General features: G+C 34.6%; 1 protein-coding gene and 1 pseudogene across 2 annotated transcripts in view; both read left to right on the forward strand.

Moving 5' to 3' along the window:
• The window catches only part of LOC144977980 (uncharacterized), a 12,789-nt pseudogene extending 10,744 nt beyond the window's left edge, over positions 1 to 2,045 (forward strand). Inside the window, exons 11-12 of the transcript XR_013646444.1 lie at positions 1 to 457; positions 1,553 to 2,045. The exon at positions 1 to 457 is cut by the window's left edge and continues 177 nt beyond it. The product of XR_013646444.1 is annotated as an uncharacterized LOC144977980 (transcript). The remainder of the gene's footprint in view (positions 458 to 1,552) is intronic.
• Positions 1 to 3,719, forward strand: part of LOC144977978 (low-density lipoprotein receptor-related protein 6-like) — a 218,783-nt gene that overhangs the window by 129,231 nt on the left and 85,833 nt on the right.

Raw genomic sequence — 3,719 nt, forward strand, 5'->3', positions numbered from 1 at the left:
TAAAAATAGTACTGATGTCACCCCAAGTGAAGAAAAACACATCCAGTTATTCAAGATTAGAACAATCATCAGCAGCAGAAAAACCTGCCACACCAAAAATAATATCTAAATCTAAGTATGCCATTCTGAGAGGGTCTGTAGGATCTTTCGACAATGATAATGATAGGGATGACACGAGTACAGATGATTCGTTCGAACAGGCTTCAGTTACTTCTCCCTCTTCAGCATCCTATCAGCAAAGACCTTTATCAAGAGGAACTGGCAGCGTCAATAGAGATGAATTTGCTCCTGATTTGGAGATCTCCCCAAGGCCAAAATCCAGAGGTCAGAGTGGATCAGAGCCCCTTGCACCCCTTCGTGTTCCCAGTCCTACCCCAGCCCAGTTGAGGAATCAAGTGAGACCCAGCACCAGACCTCTCCAGTCTCCTCCATCACCAAAGGCACCGAGGAAGTTGAGGTAAGAGGAACTATGATATTAAACATTGACAAACTTTGTCAAGTAGTAATAGTTAAAGTGATACTAAGCTGCTTGAAGCTGTGGACTGTAAAAAGTAATAAACAAAAATGAATGTAACACCTTTAAAAAAAGAACAAAATACCAAGCACGAAACATTCCGGACTCAAAACCCTTCTTCAGCCAACAACAAAAAACAATGAAAGCTTAAATACATTATTAAAAAAACAAGATCAATGACAGAACATTTCTCTGTCATCGATCTGGTTTTCTATCAATGTATTTATGATTTCATTATTTTTTGCTGTTGGCTGAAGAAGAGTTTTGAGCCTGAAACATTCTGTGTTTGGTATTTTGTTCTTTTTTGAAATTATATTCATTTTTGTTTATCAAATAATAGTTGTGGCGACATTAATTTCGTCAGTGGTGGCTAGAGTAATACCTTGAAGACTTTTTCAGACAACAGTGGTTGTAAGAGTAAAGCATTTTCAAATAATAGTGGTAGCAAATGTAATGCCCCTGGAACTTATTCAAGTAACCGCAAGATCAATAATCACATCTAGAGAACTTTGTCTAATCATAAGTTGATGGCGAGAGTAATGTTTGATAAGTTTTGTCAAATGAAAGCGCCAGCAAGAACTGTGCCTAGGGAACTTTATCATGTAATAGTGGTTGCAATTGTAACACTTTTTGACAAGTAACAGTGGTGGCTGTATTAATCCTTCATTGACTTTTTCAAATAACAGTGGTGACAAGAGTAGTGCTTGGGTAGCATTGTCAAATAATGTTTATCGTAAGGTTAAGAATAGATAAACTTTGTCAAACAACAATTTCAGCAGTAAAAATCCTTTTGAAACGAAATTAATGCTTGATGAATTTTGACAAATAGTATTGGCAGCAAAAGCACTATTTTGACTGATCTTTAAACAAGTAAGTTGGTCTAGTGTGCATCAATTATTTTTAGCACACCAATGAGCTTATGTTATTTGGAGTTATTTGGAATATATCAAATTAAACCGGTAGGATGCATAATAATATTTTTTTGTTTTTTTTTTTTGTTTTTTTTTTTTTTCCTAGTTTTTTTTTCTCTTTTTACAGAGTGGGACCTACAGGTCTGCCATCCTCATCACAACAACCTGTCATTCGAAACAGTCTGGGTTCTGCCTCTGGCCGTTCCCTGCCTTTAGTTCCAGGAACGCCGTCCAATGCACGTGGAAACATTGCACTCCTACCCTCACAGCCTCGTATTTCAAGACACTTACCAGAGCCACCGAGTTTACTGCCTCATCCACCAAAACACTGATTTTGTATTTGATAAAATTGATTTGCTTCATTTTTATTCATATCAATACTTTATAATGTCTGTCACAGGCTTGCTAAAGATACCGATCTAATCAGTACATACAAATTTCTTGGCTAAATTTGTTCAAAGTCAGCTGCAGATTCAGATTGTTTTGCAGAATTTTGGTAAAATCATAATTTTACTTAAGAGTTTGATTTGTACTCAAATTGAACTCCATAAAACTTACTTTAAAGTGTCTATCAATGTTGGGTTGTTTTCTTTGTGGTTTGTTTGGTTGTTTGTTTTTTTTTGTTGTTTTTTTAGAATTCCGATTTTTAAAAGAAAACATGTTGTTTTTTGGGGTCTTTTTTGTTTGTTTGTTTGTTTGTTTATTTAACTGTTGCCTTCAGCTGGTCTGCTGTCGTCACCAAACTAAAAAAATCATCTGACAGAAAGGGTGTTACAACAATGTGCAGCCGTTTCAAAGTGCATGGTGTGCTATATGAACATTTTATCAACTAAATGATTACACCTCATGCATCATGTTTAAATTGTTTAGAAATTTTGCCAAATTATTGTTATTGATGTTGTTAATTTTTTTTTTTTTCAAACTGTAGAACATTCTGTGATATAAATAATATTTTTTCTAATATATGAAACTTTCATAAGTTGAGCGATGTGAAAAGAATATTTGAATCTATGATTTAAAAAACTGCCATAAGGTGAGATGGTCAAAGCATTGCATTGTAACCTGGGCAATCCAGGTCCATTCCTTTACTTAGGGAATTCTTATTTTTAAATATTTTGCCAGTATCTTAATTCCCGATTCGCTCCCTTGAACAGCATCACTGATGCCTATTGATAACTGTTTATATTCCTTCTATACTTGTCTAAGCATAGGCATTGTATGGCGTTGTTAAAGAAAAGAAAGACTTTTAGTAGAATTTTCTGATGAGACAAATATATACAAGACTATAAAAGGATTGAATTTCTATTTTCTAGGCCATGGATTTGGAAATTCTCAGTTTTAACACCAGTGGTGACTTATCGCCATCAGGCCTTAAACAGATAATTTGTCTTGAATCACTTTAATTATTTCGAGTACAGATTTTGATAACATTGCCAATGACAAGTTGCTAGAACTTTATGGTAGGGTCTTCTAGAAACATTACCTGTTATACCTTTCTCGGTTGCTTTTTGTCCTTATCTTGGTATGATTTTCCTTTACTCTGGTTCGAGTCAGTTTCTTGTGAATGAAATCACCCCCCCCCCCTTACCCCTTATAAATCTGACTGTATTTGGAATATTAGAATTCTTCTAAGTGTTTCCCATTATGATGGGGATCCCATGTCGGCGTCTGTGTGATACTTAGATCTACTTTTGTGAAATATTCCCCTTTGTCTCAAATTTTTCCTGGCGTATTTGACCCAAGTGTTGAAAACACAGAACAGTGAATCTTTCTTCCTGTCCTATATTGTATTGTGTATTATCCACCTTGAGTGCAGAAATGACCTATGAGTGTCGTTAGTGCCGTTCATTTTCTAAAATTATGTAACTTTAAGTAAAACAGCTTATGCAGTTTGGTATCATATAAATGAGCCTTTCCTTGACATTCCTTTGTGCGAAATCTAAGCTGACAATCTTATTTGTCAATTAACTTAGGTTGTATTTGGAAAGAAAATAGAAAAGCTGTTTAACATGAACCCAAATACGATTGTATATAAATGATTTTAAAATACAGTGTGACATTGATTTAATATTTCTTTTTAGTTTTTTAGTCGAAAGTCAAGATAGAAGTTTGTTTGAAAGATGAAAGTCAAGATAGAAGTTTGTTTGAAAGAGGAAAGTCAAGATAGAAGTTTGTTTGAAAGATGAAAGATTTATAAATAAATAAAATAAATAAAATTCCCTTTATTCATCCCCAAGGGGAATTTGTCTTTAGAGTCTATTCCAAGGGAAGACTGGAATAACTCAGGCGTCAGC

This window comes from Berghia stephanieae, chromosome 8 (assembly GCF_034508935.2).
Source record: "Berghia stephanieae isolate SIO BIC M18660-M18661 chromosome 8, UCSD_Bste_1.3, whole genome shotgun sequence".
Taxonomy (NCBI): Eukaryota; Metazoa; Mollusca; class Gastropoda; order Nudibranchia; family Aeolidiidae; genus Berghia; species Berghia stephanieae.